This window comes from Gorilla gorilla, chromosome 20, assembly GCF_029281585.2.
Source record: "Gorilla gorilla gorilla isolate KB3781 chromosome 20, NHGRI_mGorGor1-v2.1_pri, whole genome shotgun sequence".
In the NCBI taxonomy this organism is placed as follows: Eukaryota; Metazoa; Chordata; class Mammalia; order Primates; family Hominidae; genus Gorilla; species Gorilla gorilla.
Window position 1 is genome coordinate 39,734,775 of NC_073244.2, and position 18,596 is coordinate 39,753,370.

The window sequence follows — 18,596 nt, forward strand, 5'->3', positions numbered from 1 at the left end:
ACTCCTAGCTTCAAATGATCTTCCTGCCTCAGCCTATCAAAGTGCTGGGATTACGTGCGTGAGCCACTGCACGCTGCCATATTATTTTTATTCTTAAGCTAAAGTCACTCACTTAGCCTCGTGCATGGGGACCCTTCTCTTTTTAACTCTAAAGCCCATTTGTATACCTCGATACCACACAGATGCCCTTTGTGGTGCAACATTTAGCCCATTGAAGGCTAATTATGTGATTCTCACAATTGTGTGAGTCTGGCATGAAGTATAGCCTACACTTGACAATGATTGATTTCTCCAAAGAACCCCTTCAGCAGGGAGACCCCAAATCAGAGAGCCCTTGCCCTTACCCAGGACAGCCAATGTCTCTGCAGCTCCATACGGAGCACTAGCTACTGTGGAGGGGTTGACCTGGACCTGGAGTCCAGGACAGGCTGAGAACTGCCCCTCCCCCAGCCCTCTCCCTAAGTGTCAGTCCCTGAGTTAGACACTGTCACAGGAGAGGGCTTGGAAGCCACCTTCTGACTCACCACACCCATCCCAGCCATGCCCCCTCGCCCTGGCAAGCACCCAGGGGCTGTATGTTGATTTGTCTCTCCCCTAATACAAGGCCCTGCCCTCCACCAGCAGAGCCAGACTGTCTGCCTGCAAGCCTGGCTTTTTATTCTGCTGCACTACAGAAATTATGCAAATCACAGCTATTAGTATAACAGCTTTTGCAGAATTCAGAAGAAAAAGGCAAAAAAAAAAAAAAACACACACAATCACAAAATCCCTATGTTTGGTAAAAAGACCATGAATTTCCCCATTGTCCTCACTCACTCTCTTGTCAATATGAGATGTATACATCTGAAGCCTGCTTTTCAGTCATATGAACATCTATAAAAGAGACATCAGTCAGCAGAAACCTCTGGAACTGCAACATGAAAGAGAATGAGGGAAAAGCCCAACTCTAGCCAGGATGGAGAAGAGAGGAAAGGCAAGATGTGGGAGGCGGCCCCAGAAGGCCCAGGCGGGGTCTCTAGAGGAACCTAGGAAGACTCTGGTGTGGGACAAAGCTCCAATGTGCCCTGAGCACTCTCGCTGTCCTTCCAGAGGGCCTCATTCCCCTTCTCATTCATCTCACTCACCACACTGGAAGGCTCCCGAGGGCAGAAGCTGCACACCTGTGCCCCGTCCCTTCCACAGCCCTGAGCAATGAGCAGTCACAGAGCTGGGGCCGGGGGAGGGCATGGAGAAATTGAGCTCCTTTGCTCACCAACATTTCAGGGAGACTACAGTGGTCTTGGTGGATGTGAATGGACTGAGTTGCTTCTATCACTCAAAATCCCCGAAGGAACAGGTGGCGCATGGACATCAGAGGATTCAATAACCTGACAATTTGCAAAGATTTCAGTGGAACAGTGACAGCAGAGGGAGGAGGGAGCACATGATTCCAGGCGCTCAGAAGGAGGAAGCTGCCTCAAGAGGAGGGACTCAGCCAGCCCGAGGTGGCCCTGCAGGGAGGACGCAGGAGGAATGAAGGCCCTGTCTCCCTCGTCTCTCCTTCTGCCCTCCTCCCAAGGGCCCCCCGGGAGCTGAGGGAGCAGAGACAAGAAAGCCATCTGGGTCATCCCTCCAGGTCACCTCCTGAGGCACAGAGCAAGGCAGAAAACTTCTGGGCCAGGCTCTGGCAGGACCACTTGCATTTACTCTGTAAGATGAAGACAGTGGTCCTGGGAGAGCATAGCTGACTGCCTGGCACCCTGGGCCACATCGCCTTCCAGCTCTCCTCTCATCTGAGGTCCATGCCAGCTCCAGCCCCTGGCTCTGGTGCTGTCCCACCTCGGGGTCATTCCACTTTCTGCTACGGGGCCCTGTCTGATTTCATGAGACACCTCTAGGTCCGCACTAAGACAGCCCAGAGTTATGGGCTTATCATCCCTGGGGATAGGCAGTAGCAGATGGTGGATAAACCATCCTGCCTCCCATCTTTCAGGTGGAGAATTCTGGAAGACATCCTGTCCATGTCTTGGTGGGTCCTGGTGGACTTGAACCCCTGTTGTCCATGGCAGCAACTTAATTCATGTGCCTTCCCTGTCTCACTGTCCTTATACCCTCACTCTCATTTCCTGCAGTCACCCTCAAATAAGTAACCTGCACCCAAGGCATTTTCTGGGGCTCTGCTTTTTGAGGAACTCAACTAAGACAAGTGAAAGAGCCAATAAATGGCACTGAGACAGTTGATCACCGAGATAAAAAATTATAATGTCAGATTGCTACCTCGTGCCATACATACAAACCACTTTTTGATAGATTAAAAAGTTCAGTGTAAAAACCCAAAGCCTAAAATGTTTAGGAGCATATATTTAGGAGCTTAGAGTAGGGAAGGATGTTTTAAACAAGACATAAAAACTGCTAACCACTAAAAAATTGATCGTGATTAAGACCTCATAATTAAGAGCTTCTGTTTATCAAATGATACCATAAAGAAACTGAAAAGCAAGCTATGAACTAGAGAAGGTATTTGCAACACTCCAATAAGGGATGATTATTTAATATATCCTAATAAAAATCAATAAGGAGAAACATTTTTAAATTATAGGTCACAGAAGAGGATAAATATATTAAAAAACTCAAAATTAGTCATCAGAAAAACGCAAATTAAGACCCAAAGTAACCATCAAGAAAGGCAATAAAATGTGGCAGTTGAGAGCAAAGTCATTATGTCTGGTGGAGTTGAGCCCTGGCTTAATCCCATGGGTGCCAGCTATGTGATCTTGCTGGCATCACTTCCCCACTCTGTGGACAATAGCTTTCCATGCATTAAACAGGAATAACAGTAGTTCCTGCCTCCTTAGGTTGCTGTGTTACACGGAAGAAGACATGCAAAGCTCTTAGCGTGGGTACTTCACAAAGAGTAAACATGCAAACTATATTTAAAAACCATCTCCAGTTGACTCAGAGATTACATAATAGGTGCTCAATAGGAGCACAACAGTACAGGTTTTTATTTTGTGTGATCCAAAATACTGCACTTAAATAACATGTGGGTGACCTCCACAGGAAGGAATGGGTTCTGCCAGCGGTGGGTCTATGTACCGTACTGCAGCCTCAAACACAGACGAATGCGTTAGCTACATGTGAGCCCTCATGATAAAAGAGATGTGAAAATAAATTGTGTATTTAATTCAGAGCGACTCCAGAGCTGCCGTTCTGGGATTGCAGCAGAAATCCTGGAGAAAGCCTAAGATTTGGGATTTTAGATCTTTATGCATCACTTACATCCACACAGAAAGGGCGTTCCAGGGACTGCGCACCCACAGAGCAGTGCAAGCTGGTCCACCCTGCAGAAGCCAAGACCTCCCTGAGCAGGTAGCCACGATGAAGGGGAACAGCAGCTCCCCGAGGCCTCCAAAGGACTCAACACGGAAAGTGAAGATATATCTATGGCCTGAGACAATTCTGGCAACGATATTCATATAGACATTACGTTCCTGAACAGCAAGGGAATCCTGTGAAAGGAGGGAACAGTGAACTAGAGACCCAGATTCCAGCCCTCTCTACTCTGAGGAGTCTCTGTGACACCTTTAAATCAGGGAGAATCATTTCTAGACTTCCTGGGGTTGGATCGAGGATCCCCAGAAGCAACCAACTTGTATTCAGCATACACCAGATGCCAGACACGGTGTGAAATTATTTGTATACATTTTCTGGTTCAATCCAAAGAACTGCTCTATGAACAAAGCTACCAGGACCTGCAGAGGATTAGGTTTAGGAAGTGGTGAAGCTGGTATTTGATCAATCCTAGGTGAAGTCGTGTTTGAGAAACAGCTCTGTGAGCTGAGTACAACCAGAGGATTGTTTCCAAAGTTAGGCCCAAGTGGGCTTGCAAGAGCAGGCATCACCACTAAAACAAAACAGTGACCCTCAAGGCATTGGAGGCAGACCCCAAGCAAACCTGCACGTGTTGGAAAAGGCCCGAGGCCAGGAGGAGGAGGTGTTCTCTGCAGCTGCTCGGCCTGTTCATTCTGCACCAGGAGCAGCGCAAGCTGCTAGGGTACCCTAACGGGGCAAGCAGGGCACTTACCCCAGGCTCTGCAGCAGGAATGCCCACCATGGGGAATGCCCACTGTGCATAGCCATCTGGGGTCTCATGCTTCAAGCCACAAGCCTGCTCCACCTGGGCCCTCAACCCCACCCTTAAGGTCGGAGCAAGTATTCACGCTTACCCCCCTTGGCAGTGAGGGAGAAAATTGCCCATGGTGTGTAGGGGTTTGTGTGTCTGTGCATGCATGTGTGTGTGTGCATGGGTGTGTTTCTGCATGTGTGTGTGTGTGTGTGGCTTTAGTTGATAATGGCAGTCCAGGTCTGCAAGTCTCTAAGGTACAGGCCCACATCTCTCTAGAGAGGACAGTCAGAACCACATTAATCGTTGCGTCTCAGGTACTCCATGCTTCGCGCTGTTCTCAGCACTTCACATCAACTAATTCACGTACTTCTCCCAATAACCCTATGAAGCAGGTGTTATTTTTATCCTGCTGTGGCTTATGGAAAAATGAAGGTGCAGAGAGATTTTGTATTTATCCAAGATTACACAACTAACAAGTGGTAGCGTGAGATCTGAGCACGAAGAGCCAGGCTCCAGAGTGCTTTACCTGAGATGCAGACACTCTGAACTTCTGCCACCTACTCTCATATGCCTGGGTGATGGAGGATACACAGGAGGCTGATTTTAATTGTACTTCCTGTGAATGCACAATTCACCAAAATTGTAAGAATTCCATCCAATGTGAAAAGCACACATTTGCAACTCACTGGGGTGTGAAATGTCATGAAAGTAAAATAGTGATGCTGCCCTCGGGAGGTTCAGGACAGAGGTGCAGTCAGGGTTGCATGAGGGCTCCAGGAACCCTCCTGAGGACTGAAGGTACCCCTGGCTCCCATGCCCCAGACCTCGAAAGCCCAGTGTTCTGGCTCCTGACAAGGCACCGGGGCTCTGGGGACAGGTTCTCTACTTAGGAACAGGCTGAAGGCTGGCTCCACTCATGCCACTACCAGGTACACACTCTGCTTGGTGCCAGGAAGATCTCATAACAGGAAGCCCTCCTGGAGGGGAGGGAGGAGATGCTACAGTCCAAAGACAGTGTGGAGAGAACAGGGGGCATGGCAGAGAGGGGCGAGGAGAGGCGCAGCAGGGCTGGAGCCTCGGCCCTAAGAAGAGCTTGGGAACTGCCCTTGTTCCTGCGTGCGTTCAGTTGGCCAACTCGCTACTGAATACCACTGTGTTCTGAGGCCTGGGGAGAAAGTGGATTAAAAAAGGCAAGCTTCCTGCTTGCATGAAGCTAACATTCTAGAAAAGAAGACAGGCCATAGGTAGACCGTCCCACTGGCCTGTCCACCGTCCTCATCTACTCCTCTCTCTGAAGGTCAAATAGGGCCACTCTGAGTGCAGCACAAGGGGAGGGGAAGAGACAGGCACCCCCAGATCACCAAACACGAGCTAAAAATGAGAGAAATGGGCACACTAGAAGTCCAGTCCCCGCTGTATGCAATATTGCCATGGAGCAAGCAAGCATCTAAAATATAACAGTATTTTTTAAATAGAGAAAGAGGCAAGAATAGCACCAGGAACACATTCTGCAGAGAAGTGAGCCCTGGTATGCCCTATGTTGTTCAAAGAAACATTGCAGCCTTACCTGACATTCTTAGGTATTCCCTGGCTTCTAGGAAAACCTGTTACTGGTGAGCAGACATCAGGGCACAGGTTGGGCCTGGTGTCACAGTCACTGTGGCCAGGGCTTCTGGCTACGGTGGTTAAGTGAGCCCAGGAATCTGTTCTGGCCCCATCTAAATGATGCTATTTTAATGCTAGATTTCCTTGAGGTAATAAAACAAAAACAGGGAAACTGAGGGAAAGGATAATAGACAAAAATCACTAACCTAGGAGTCCAAACCCCCATTTAAAAGTAACTCAGAAGGTTAAAATAAAAAGGCAGATGTAGAGGCAGTGTTGAAATCCACAAAATCAAAAACTTTGCTGTGCCAAAGACAGACTCAAATCCACTGATTGCCAGGGTCTCTGGAGCCCCAGCTAAAATGAATGAGGAAAGGCCACTACTTCCACCAGGGAGGGCAAATATGCGCCCCCTCTAGGGCCAGTTCTCCCAGAGAGCTGCTGGGAACCTTGGACTCATCTTCCCTGTGAGAAAAGAGGCTGCAGTCAGCTCAGTGCCCACCAGGAGGACCGCAGAGAGGACGGTGACCACTGCTACGGGTGTCATTCTAGACCTAGTCGATGTTTTGGAAACTCAGAGAAAATGAAAATGCCCATAGACATCTACACAGGAAAAGAAATAAGAAGAAAATGAGATTTTCTTATTTTTTAAAAATAAGAATTTTAAAAGAAATAGAAATCTTTCTGACCTCAGACTTCTCTGCAGTGTCAAGTGTCAGGAAGCAGTGGAGCCCCTGGAAAACTGGAAGGAAGAAGTGTAGCAAGCTGCCTGTCATGTCTGAGAGGAACAGAAAGGGCAGTTGGAGAAGTGGAGAAAGTCAGGTGAGACCAGCCTGTGGAAATCATGAGAAATGACAGAGATTAAATCAGAAACTCACACATTTGGAAAGAAAAACATTAACATGATTTAGTAAGTTGGAGAGTTGGCCCTTTGAAGAACTCAATGAAATACAAAACTTTAACAAATCTAATTAAGAAAAAATAGAAATAAAGAAAATTGGAACTAAGGAAAGAGACATAACATATGCTGATAAAAGTAATTATAATTATGAGATAATATAATGCACAGTTATATGCTAATAAATTCCATCAACATGTAAAAATGTAACACTTAGTGAAAATAATAAATTAGGAAAAATAGCTCAAGAGGAAGTAGCACCCTAGAACGCAGCCATAGCCATGGAAGAGACGGGAAAGTGTTGTTAGCACACTGCCTTCGAAAATATTTGGAGGTGATGAAACTTTATTAGTGCATGTTGTCTGGACTTCATGGAATATATAAATGCATACTATAAAATTTACAGCAGAATATAGAAGAAAATGGAAGGCAAATCCATCTACTTTATGAAGAAATTCTATTAACCAAATTTGGCAAAAGTAGCATGAAAAATTGACACACCAACACTTCCCAAAATACAGTGGCAGGGAGGCTTTTCTTAACAGTAATGGCAAAGGAAGAAATCATTAGGAACAAGATGGATACATGTAATTAGGTTTAAATGGAAAACCTCGTATCAGAAAACACTGTAGTAAAATTCCAAGGGAAATGGCAAACCAAAAACCATTTGTAAGAAATACAAGAAAGGATTAGTTATTAACAAATTAAAAAAATACTCTCACAATTACAAAAACACTATATAACCACAATAGACAAGTACATTGAGACAATTATACAAGCAACATAAATGAGCAATAAGCGTGGAAAACAAAGGCTCAAGCTCACTAGAAAGGCAAAGAATTACAAGTTAAAATCAGGATGTCATGTTTTTGCCTATTAAATTGGCAATGATGTAAGGGTTCTCTGCCATGGGCAACACCGTGCACTGATAATGGAAATATAAATTGATGCGACATTTTTGGAAAAGGATGTGACAACATTTTGCAAGAGTTTTAAATGTGTTCAGACGCCCTTTGACCTGGTAATTCCACTGCTGGGAATCTATTCTAAAGAAATGGTCAAAGATAAACAGAAAATGCATGTTCTTCCCTAGCACAGCTGTGAGTTCCCCTAACTCAGGGGCCTTCCTATCCTCCCATGGACTCCTCCTCTATCCAATCTCTAAACACTTGGGACCCAGGACGTAGTACCTGGGACTACTTTTTGCCACACTCTTCCTGAGGGATCTATTACTGTCCCATAGTTTGAAAAAGTCATCTGCACCTTGATGACTTCTAGATATCCATATCCAGTCCCAACTTCTCTGAGTTCTAGACTTGTCTATCCAGCAGTCTAGTAGACATCACTACTTGAATATTTAATAAGCACCCCAACACAACAGGTTCCAAACTAAACTGCTGGTCCCCTCCCAAGCCTTCCTCTCCTTTCTTATCTATTTCAGTAAATGGCACCACTGTTTACACAATTGCTTAGACCAAAGACCTACAGGTTATAACTGAGTTATCTCTTGCTCTGCCACTTTACCTCCAACCCACCAGTGAATCCACATCATGCTCCCTTCAACATCAATTCTGAATGCAGCCACCCTCACCAACTCTTCTGTGACTGTTCACATCCGTGACATGCACCTGAAACAGTGCTCTAAGCTCCTACCTGGCCTCCCTGCTTCCAATCCAGCCGGCCCTCCCCAGTCATGAGATTCTCCATCTGCAGTCAGAGTAAGCTGCTTAAAAACCTGTGACTCTCAAGCTTCCTTCACACTTAGAATAAACTCTGAATTCTTTACTTTGGCCCTCAAGACCTTGATTGTGTGGTCACTGCTCACTTTCCTAGACTCTTGCTGTCTCTGCTCTCTCTGGCTCTCTCTAAACCAACCACACTGCCCCACCACTGTCCTCCAGTGGCCAAGTTCATTCTTGCCTCAGGCATCTGCACTTGCCTGCAACAATCCACACCTAGATTTAACCAGATTTCGCCTGCTCTGGAAGGACGTTCCTGGGTGAAAATGACTTCTTCCTTTTGCTCCTATTTCCATCACCCTCTAGTTCCTAAATCCATCTCACTTTTCCTCATAACGCTGATCACAGCCTGAAATGATGTTTGATGCATTTCCTTTCCATTTTCTGTCTGGACTCCCCTGGGGATGGGATCTCATCAAACCCCATCATCCTCACTGCTGTCTCCAGCGCCTGACACAGAAGAGACAGCAAATACTCGCTGAATGAGATTAACAGTGGTGAAAACTGAAAACTGCCTGCATGTTCAAAAATAGTGCCATATTTTTTAGAAATATAGTGGAATCTCCATAAACCCATTAAAATCGTGTTTTCAAAAAAAAGTTTTAAAAGGAAAATTTTCATTGTTAAACAAGGTAATGTGATAAAAAAGTAAGATGCAGAATCATATATTTTGGTGATCCCAATTTTGTAAAATTATTTATCTAGCTAGGTACTTAAATATAAAGAAATACACTAAAACATTAATAATCTTTGGATTTGTATAATAGAATAACAGGAGACTTTTTATTTTATTATTTATACTTTTGAATTTTGCAAATTTTATTAAAAGAAACTGACACTGATGGACATTTTTTCTATTTTTTTATTCATTTATTTTTGACAATCATTGTGTGTATTTAGTGGGTATAATGTGATGTTTTGATCTATGTATACATTGTAGAAAAATTCAATCAAGCTAATTAACATATCCATCACCAAGTTATCATATTTTTGTGTTGAAAGTGTAAACAAATCTATTTTTAGTAATTTTGAAGTATATAATACATTCTTATTAACTGTGGTCCCCACACATCAAAATACATCAGTAAAACTTCCTCTTGCAGTAAACTTTGCACTGTCTCATCAGTGTCTCCCCTCACCCCGCCCCTCACCTGCCCCACCTCTGGTCACCACTGTTGTGCCCTCTATTTCTACGCAGTCAACTTTCTCAGATTCCACATATGAGTGAAGCCATGCAGGATTTGCCTCCTGTGCCTGGCTTATTTCATAGCATAATGTCCCCCCTTTCTAGCCACTTTTATAGAAAAAAAACTTCGTACTCTGAAGTGAGAGAGAAAAATGACTCCTGCCTGGCTAACGGCCAAGAGGGAGGAAGGTGAAGGAGGCGGGTGAGCCAGTCCTAGGGCTGGTCCAGAAGGTGGCCACTCTTGACCAAGAGATAGACGGGAGTGAGGCAGCGGGCCTCACTGGAGGAGCCCGCGCCATTCTCAGGAGCCATCACGGGGACAGGAGATGCACACACTTCGCTGGTCCTTGACAAATGAACAAGTGAATGCCTCAATGGTGAGTCCACGTAGCCCATAAGAGAGGATACTCCAGGACGCGAGTGTGGCAGAAACAGCAAACGCAGCCTCTGCGCTCCGCCCCCGTGCAGGTTTTTTTGACCACAGGCTCCTCACAGCCAGCCTGTAAGCAAATGCTGCCTCATGTACTGTGCACAGAGAGGCCACAGATGACTGTGGCCTCTGCTGATTCCTTTGGAATTAAAAACGTCATGAGCCCACGCCTGGAAACACAGAGGCCTTTTGTGCCAGTTAAGCACCTTCAGGGGGAAGGAGAGGAAGAGGACGAGGAGGAAGAAGATGGGGAGGAAGGGAGGAAGGGAAGGAGGAGGTGAAGGAAGGAAAGGAGAGGGAGGAGAAGGAGGAAGGCAGGTGAGGAGGAGAGAAGGAGGGGCAAGAAGAAGGGAAAGGGGGAGAGAGAGGGGTAGAGAAAGGGAGGATGGAGGAGATGGGAGGAGGATGGATTTGGAGATGGGGACAAGACCCCTACATCCTGGCCCTCTGGACACTGTATCCTAAAAGCTGGAGCCGTTTATTATCTGAATGATATTATTTGGGGGGCATTAAGGAAAAATGAGCAGAAGAAATTGTGCTCTTGAGAGATGAGGACAGACAGAAACTTCAGACCCATTCACTAAAGGCTGAGGACACATGGGAGGGCCAGGCCCTGGATGTGTCTCAAGAATCGGGGCTGTGCGCTGAGATGACCAGCTGGACAGCCAGAGGCCCTGGCTTCCCCTGTGTCATCTACTGTTGGACCAGCTTATTCTAGAGCAATGTGGAAAGGAAGGATGATGGAGGCAGAAAAAAAGAAGAAAGAGGAGAGAAAGGAAAAATGGACAGAGAAGGGGAGGTAGAGAAAGAGAGAGGCAGAAAGACTGAAAGATTTCAAAGGCAAACTACAGCTGTGCATGGTGGTGCATACCTGTAGTCACAGCTATTCGGGGGATGGGGGGTGGTGAGGCAGGAAGACCACTTGAACCCAGGAGGTGGAGGCTGTGGTGGGTTGTGATCGCACCACTGCATTCCAGCCCAGGCAACAGAGTGAGACCCTGTCTCCAACAACCACCACCAACAACAAATTGTTTAAAGTAAACCTCCTCAGTATGGCTTAAAAGGAAGTAAACAGAATGGATCAAGCCATGCAGGGTCCTCACCTGGTTATCAGAGAGAAATGGACAGGAGGAGGGGCTTCTCCGAAGTGTAGCTCCCAACTCTGCACACTCAGGCCTTTCGCAAGCATGGATCCATGTGACCCCAACAGTCCTATAGGGTGTATGGAACATCCCAGCCCCTTTGTCAGGTGAGAACTGAGGCTTTGGAGAGGACAGGGGAGTCAAAGAGCTTCAGAGGGTAGAGCCAGCCTCTGGTCCTGCACAAGCCCACAGGTGTGTGGAAGGAGATGGAGGTAAAGCACCTGCCGGGACAGGAAGGGCCTCTATGGATTAGGGATGTTTCCAAAGCTGGTCAGAGAGCTAGGGCCAGAGTGGGAGGGCTGCAGCTGAAAGGTAGTGTATAATAGGCTTTGGGTATTTGTGTTCGTGGTTGGGCGGGTAATGTTTCCCGTTTCCAGATGCACTGCAGCCTCTGCCCACACATCAACACAGAAACCCTGCCATTTGGAAGGTGTTCTGTGCAGACACCTAAACGTCATTATCCCAAAACACCAAGCCAGCCACCCAAGGCTTCAGAAAGTACCTGGACAGCTGAGCTTGCTGTTTTGATGAAACGCTGTTTGACAGAAAAACAGGCCGCCCCCGGTAATATGTAGAGAATGATAGGATTCATGAATATGCATGAAGTCCTCTTTCTAGAGACGATTGCCGCAGCGGTTATTGGAGCAGAACAGGCCGGGTGGGAAAACAGCTTATTCCCAAAGCCACTCTGCCTCCCTGCTGGGAGTATATGGAACTTAAGATCATTTTCTAGGGCCCGATGGTGTGGTCTCAGCACTACCTAGGCCCACAGAGGCCCTCTGAGGGCCACCTGATGAGGGCCACCTCACCCCAGCCCACCACACATTGGTCAGAGCAGAAAATAGAGCTGAAAGGGAAGAATGGGTTTGCCCAAGGTCACACAGCAGCTCCTGATGGTCAGGACCTCTGCCACCAGGTCAAGTGGCCCCTACATTGCAGGCCCCTGGGAGGACACAGACACAGACCAGAATCTGAGCAGAGGACAGCTCTCAGGACAGCTCAGCTGGCATGCCCACCCTGCAGGGGAAGGACTGCCCATGCCCACACTGAGGCAGGGGAACCACGGTGAGGAGCTGAGTGAAGACCCCCCACAGAGCTAGGCCCAGGACTCCCAGGGGGAGAGTGTGGATGGGTATCTGCCTCCACCCCGAGCTGTCTGCAATTTCTTTCCATGCAAAGGATAAGGTCTGACCAACACAGTCACAACAAGGCATGAGTGATTCTCAGGTTAACTCTACTTTTGAAGAAGAAGAAGCAAAGAACTTAAAACAGAACTACCATTCAGCCCACCTATCCCATGACTGGGTATCTACCCAAAGGAAAATCAATTGTTCCACCAAAGGGACATCTGCACCTGTATGTTGATCACAACACTATTCACAATAGCAAAGGCATGGAATCAACCCAGGTGTCTGTCAACAGTGGACTGGAGAAAGAAAATGTGGCACATATACACTGTGGAATACTATGCAGCTGTAAAAAATGACCAAATCAGGTTCCTTGCAGCAACATGGATGTAGCTGGAGACCATTATCCTAAGTGAATTAATGCAGAAACAGAAAACCTGTTTTCACTTATAAGTGGAAGCCAAACCTTGGTTCCACATGCACATAAAGATGGCAACAATAGACGGGGGAACCACTAGACGGGGGAGGGTGGGAGAGGTGTGTGGGTTGAAAAACAGCCCATTGAGTACCATGTTCACTGCCTGGGTGATGGGGTCATTTGAGCCCAAACCTCATTGTCACTCAATATACCCAGGTCACAAACCTGCACACGCAGCTGCCAAGTCGAAAATAAAAGTGGAAATTCTAAAAAGAAAAAGGAGAAGAGGAAGAGGAAACTAGAAAGGCAAAAGGAAGAGACAGCAATAGTGGATGACGCTCAAGTATTCCGTAGATTACCCCAGCCACACCCCTAGTCCACTGGCAGCAACATGGCCCAAAGCCCGAGGTGGCCGTGGCAAGAGCCACACCCCTGGTCTGAGTCCCCATGCAGCCTCCACACCTCAGCAGCAGGAGCAAGGCTGAAAGTCAGACATTTTCCAAAGAAAGCCAGGCATGCTTGGACAGTGGGATCTGGCCACTGTCAGCATCCAGCGCCTGGTGCTCTGAAGTCCTAGGAGAGTACAGGGCAGGACAAACCCGCTGTCGGGTGCATCTCACACTGAAGAGGCAGGGGACAGCAGTTCCCTTTGATGGAGCTACGCAGATCTGAGGTTGCTGGAAGCAGCAACCCCTGTTTCATCTGCTTTTGAAGGAGTCTGAGGTAGACGGCTGGCGGGAAGGCCACGCCATACTGAGCACAAGGGCCACTCACTTGCAGAGCCTGCTGTGAAGAGGGAATCCAAACCCACTTTGCTGGTGCAAATGGCGCTCTGCAAGCCCAGGGCGAGGAGAGGCCATCTGGAGTTCACAGGCATTTAGGAAGCAGAGTGGATACATGAGGAGCACTTCTGGAAACCTGTTTTGTACCACGGCACCCCAGAGACCTAGGAGTGATCTCAAGCTCTGCCACTTTGGACAACGTTTTTGTCAGCTCTCTGGGCCTCATTCTCCTTCTCTGCAGCTGGTTGCGTGCCGTGTGTCCTGCCAACTCGCTGCCTCATTCACACTGGCCAGTGCTCTCTGCCCAAGAGTTTCTCTGCTTCATGTGCCAATCCAGAGATGCCAGGGATCGCGCACCTTCCGTGACAGCCCTGGACCGATGGGGACGGAGCCAGTGGATAGATATGCCCCCAGGTTCACTTTCCTTCCTTCTGTCTTCCTGTCTTCCCAGTTCTCTATCCCGAATTCTCTGAAGTCACTTCCAAAAATCAACCTTCTACACACAGGCCCTTGTCCCAAGTTCTTGGGTTCTGGGAGGAATCCAGGCTAAGACTGAAAGACCTACAGACCCACAGGAGTTCCAGCCGTGGCATGCACGACCCTCCTCTGCTGACGGCAGGCTGGGGTTTTACTTCCCCTTCTTGTCTGTGGGTGGGCATAGGTGGGGAGAGGTGCAAGCTCAGGAGCTGGGCTATTCCATGGCCTCGCCCCACCTGGGAGTTATATCATGGATTCCTGGGTGGGTCTTCCAGGAGGAGAAACGGATCTGGAACTGTGGACGCAGGGTCGACTCTCTGAAATCCCTTCTCTGGGCTTTGGAATTTGTGGTCCCTTAGTGCTTCAGTCTCAGCAGCGCCTCGACAGTCATGCCTCTGGCCTTCCCAAGACCTCTCCCCAGCATGATGAAGGGTCTATGCTCTCCCAGCATCTCCTCCAACAGAAATGGTCTCTGCCTCTGATATGTGGCAATACAGAGACCGTGCATCATAGGGAAAATGAACAGAAGGGAGTAACCATGGAGAGCCAGCTGGTTCAGGGATGGGGCAGAGAAAACAGAGGAAGAGCCTGGAGTATCTTGTGGCCACTAGACAGTAAGAAAGTATTAAATAGCCAGGAGATCAGACAGCCTGGGCAACATAGCCAGACTCTGTCTGTACAAAAAATAAAATAAAAAATAGCCAGCTATTTGGGAAGCTGGGGCAGGAGGATAACTGGAGCCCAAGAGTTTGAGACTGCGGTGAGCTATGATTGTGCCACTGCACTATAGCCTGAGCAGCAAAGTGAGACTGTCTCTAAAAACAACAACAGCAACAACAAAAACATATATGTATGTGTATGTGTATTTCAAAAGGCTACAGGAAGCAAACTGAAGGAGCTCCGAATGGCCAAAGTTAGGACAACTTGAGCAAAGTAAATAACTATGGTATTGAATTATAGCCCAAGACATAATGTAAATATCCATAGGTCCATCCTGATTAAATGTGTAACTGAATATATAAATAAATGAGGGAGAAGCAGCAATTCTTCCTTACAGAAGAATTCCGAATAATAAATGTAGAAGAAATAAGGGAAGTAGAAATTCATCAATAGCACACCACAGTAATAATTGTTACAGCCAAGATCTACTGATGGATATGAAAATGAGTGGGGGAAAGTTTAAGCAAAAACAGGATATTTACATAATCTCAAATATCTGCTTTCCAATACTTAGTAATTTCAAGATAAAAATAGTAAGTTTGCAGTAGACCATTTTGGTAGATACCACCTTAGCCAAGTGATCAAGGACTCACCAAGAGTAAGACACATTGAAGTGACATAATGTGTCCCCAGGATGAGGCACTAAGAAGGGCAAGTCGCTGCTGTGGGATCCTTCCCAATAAAGCATAATGTCAACCAAATCAGGAGTAAACCAGCAGACACACCCAAATAAAGGGGCGTTCTACAAAATAACTTACCAGTTCTTTCTTCCTTCTCCTCCTCCTCCTCCTTCTTCCTCTCCTTCTTCTCCTTCTTCCTCCTCTCTTCTTCCTCTTCCTCCTCCTCTTCCTCCTCCTCCTCTGTCTTCTTCTTCTTCTTCTTCTTCTTCTTTTCCTTCTCCTTCTCCTCCTCCTCCTTCTTCTTCTTCCTCTTTTATTTAAAGACAAGATCTAGATCTGTTGCGCAGGCTGGAGTGCAGTAGCCTGATGTGCAGGGACGCAATCATGGCTCACTGCAGCCTCAATGACCTCCCAGGTTCAAGCAACCCTGCCACCTCAGTCTGCCAACTACCTGGGACCACAGGCGTGCAACACCACACCCAGCTGTTTTTATGCTTTTAGAGATGGGGTCTTGCTTTGTTGTCCAGGCTGGTCTCAAACTCCTGGCTCCAAGTGATCCTCCTCCCTTACAAAGTGCTGGGATTACAGATGTGAGCCAACATGCCCAGCCATCTTAACAGTCTTCTTCAAAAAAAATATTTTTAATACAAGGTCTTGCTTTGTCGTCCAGGCTGGAGTGCAGTGGTGCAATCATAGCTCACTATAGCCTTGAACTCTTGGGCTCAAGCAATCTTCCCACCTCAGCCTCCTTGGTAGCTGGGACTATAGGCACATGCCACCATGCCTGACTAACTTTTATTTATTTTTATTTTTTGTAGAGGTGGAGTCTTGCTATCTTGTCCAGGCTGTTCTTTAAAATTTTGAAGATTAAGAAAGACAAGAGAAGAACAAGAAACTGTCACAGATTGTGGGGCGGAGAGACTGAGGGGGCAGGTGGCTAAATAACATGTGGGAGCCTGGGTCAGATGCTGAAACAGAAAAATATTTTTATTTTTATGTAAGAAGTAGGTGATAGAAGAAAGAAAAGAAGAGAGAGGAGGGAAGGAAGGAAGGAAGGAAGGGGAAAGAGGGAGAGAGGGAAGGAAAAGAGAGAAAGAAAGAAGGAAAGAAAGAGAGATAAAGAGAGAAGGAAAGAAGGAAGGAAAGAAGGAAGGAAAGAAGGAAGGAAGGAAGGGGAGGGAGGAAGGGAGGGAAGGAAAAGACAGAGGGAAAGAAAGAAAAGAGGAAAAAAGAGAAGAAAGAAAGAAAGAGAGAGGGAAGGGAGGGAGGGAGGGAAGGAGAGAGGAAGGGAGGGAGTGGGGGAGGGAGGGAGGGAAGGAGGGAAGGAGGGAGGAAGGCAGGGAGCGGGGGAGGGAAGGAAGGGCAAACAAAACAAGATTGTTAGAGGAAAACCCGGTGAAATCCGAATGAGTTCTGTGCTGTGGTTACTAGCACAGTCCCAAGGCTAATGTCTTAGTTTCGATAAACGGTCTGTGGTTATGTAAAATGTTAACATATTGGGGAACTAGGTGAAGGGTATGAAGGAATTCTCTGCACTCTTTTTGCACCTCTTTGGTAACTTTATCACAATATTCAAAACAAACCCTAACTGTCAAAATATTTAAAGGAGCAAGAGGGAAAAATCACATAAACATGGACACTTGTGCCTGCCATTCCCTTGGCAAGTGTGAGGTCAGGAGTGAATCTGTGTGCAGGCCTCAGCGTGTAGGCGCCTCAGAGCTGTGGCCCCGAAACTCAAGCTGGTTATTTCCTCTGTCGTCCCAGAGAAGGAGCATCCCACACAGTTCAGTCATGAGATGAGAATCCAGTGGTCTGGAGGGATCCAGTGCTCCTGGTTTCCCAGGTGATCCCCTCGTCCTGCACTTTGGACCAGGGCCTCGTGTTCTGAGTGGAGACCACCAGCTGTGTGTCAGGCAGGGTTCCACGGTGGCCCCCGGGGTTCCCTTTTCACTGTCCTTGATTCCTGCATAAGCCTGGGCTTGGAGGTGGACTGTGGAATCACCCTCAAGCTTTGCCCCTCTCCTCTGGTTCCACGCTTCCACGGGGCCCGACTGCTTCTCTCCAGGCACTCACCCCGACCGATGCACTCATCACTGCCACCTCCTGCTGATGTCCAGTGAGGAAGTGCTCCAAATGTTTCAGCCTGGACCGTGCGGGGACTATGAGGGCCATGTGCTGTCCTTGCTACTCTGATGAGATCAGGTAGTGTAGGGTTGTGACAGACGTATTTATATTGGTGTTTGACAATGGTTCCTGGCTGATAACCTCCGTAGCCCTTGCAACAGTCTTTTGTGGTCATGTTGGGTGTGTCAGGCCTCAGGGACAGGCCTCAGGAAACAGTATTTATCCAAGCTCTTCCTGCCCTCCCTTGGCCTGCCCCAAAGCAGGACTCGAATCTTCTCCTGCCTCTCTGATTTGGGGTCATAAGACCCTCCCCAGAGAGGGTCCCACCCTACTCCCTGGGGGAAGGAATGCACACGTCTTGGGGCTTCGCCTAAAAACCCGAGAGGACTGGGTTCGGGAGCTTTAGGACGGCTGAACATAGGCAGGCTCCTGGAGGGTGGCCTCCAGGGAGGGCACGAAAGCTCCATGCCCCTCCCTCAGGTCTATCTCCCCTGTGCATCTCTTATCCTTTGTAACATCCTATATAACAAACGGGCACACGTGTTTCCCGGAGTTCTGTGAGCTTCGGTTGGTCAGAGGTTCTGGAGGCCTGGACTTGTGACTGGTGTCTGGGGGTGGGGCAGTCTTGGGGACAGAGCCATCACCCTGTGGAATATGACACTCTCTCCAGGTAGATGGTGTCAGAATGGATTTTGGACACCCTGCTGGTGCCTGCTGCAGAATTCATCACTCGCTTGCTGGTGGGGAAAACGCCCCACAAGTTTGCTCACTTCTGTGTTGATGATTGCTGCTGCAGTGGTTTGAGGGCAGAGGAAGAACATAGTTTGAGAGTTTTTCAAAAACAGGCGTTTTCACTATATTTAGGACAGAGGCTGCTGAGAGCAGGTGGGATTGTCTTGGAGCCCTGCTCCTCTGTGCCCTCAAGATCCAAAGTCAAAAGGCTACTCAGGCCAGGGGCAGTGGCTCACGTCTGTAATCCCAGCACTTTGGGAGGCCGAGGCGGAAGGATCATCTGAGGTCAGGAGTTTGAGACTAGCCTGGCCAACATGGTGAAACCTCATCTCTACTAAGAAAAAAAAAAAATTAGCCAGGCCTGGTGGCACATGCCTGTAATCCCAGCTACTCAGGAGGCTGAGGCATGAGAATGGCTTGAACCCAGGAGGCGGAGGTTGCAGTAAGCCCAGATCACACCATTGCACTTCAGCCTGGGTAACAAGGCGAGA